At 43.5% G+C, this 802-nt stretch overlaps 1 non-coding gene across 1 annotated transcript; it reads right to left on the bottom strand.

Moving 5' to 3' along the window:
* Positions 1-440: 440 nt before the first annotated feature.
* On the bottom strand, positions 441-579 carry LOC119926156. The gene has a single exon (XR_005450058.1). It is a non-coding gene; the product is annotated as a small nucleolar RNA SNORA7 (small nucleolar RNA).
* Positions 580-802: the final 223 nt, after the last annotated feature.

The raw sequence follows: 802 nt of genomic DNA, 5'->3' as shown, positions 1-802 counted from the left end.
AATGCGGAAGCCTTGTCACTTTGAAATCATTTTAACATTAATCTTGGACACATTGAGATACTGTTCCCACCATTTTCACCCTTTCTCCACATTTGGCTTATCTATTCAGCCTGATTTTCCAACTTTCTGCTCGCATGCATGAATGAATGAATGAATGAATCAGAGGTATTTATTGAGCACTTATCTTATGCAGAACCATGTACTGAATGCTTGTTGCTCTTGTCTTATGCTGTCAAGTGATGTCTGACCCATGGGGACACCATAGATACATCTCTCCCAGAGCACTCCACCTCCATCTGCAATTGCTCTGGCAGTGTATCCATAGAGTTTTCTTAGTAAAAATACTTCCATGGTATACCACTGCCTCCTTCCATGCAGTAAATGAATCTCTGCTCTCGACTCTCTCCCATGACGCTGCTGCCCAGCACAGGTGAGTTTTGACTTGTAGCAGATTGCCTTCCACTCACTAGCCTCTGCCCAAACTAGGAATGGAATGGGTATGCCTCTGCTTTGACTCTCCCTCCTGTAGTCATGACTGGTAGAGTACTGGAAACTCTACAGGTGAGAACCTGAGAGATGACTGAATGCTTGGGAAACTGCAATTCAATGGAGTGGGTAGACACAATTGTTGCTCACAGGAGCTATGGTCTTCAGGGGGAGATAGACACTGAAATAGTTTAGGGATGGGGAAATAATTCAGTATAAGAATATTTAGATTAGTACTGTGGGGCTGGGGTGAACATCACAGTGCTTGAAATCAAGATCAACAACTATCGTGACCTTATTTTGGGGATATCCTGGA

This window comes from Tachyglossus aculeatus, chromosome 3 (genome assembly GCF_015852505.1).
Source record: "Tachyglossus aculeatus isolate mTacAcu1 chromosome 3, mTacAcu1.pri, whole genome shotgun sequence".
In the NCBI taxonomy this organism is placed as follows: domain Eukaryota; kingdom Metazoa; phylum Chordata; class Mammalia; order Monotremata; family Tachyglossidae; genus Tachyglossus; species Tachyglossus aculeatus.
This window is presented reverse-complemented; position numbering and strand designations above follow the sequence as displayed.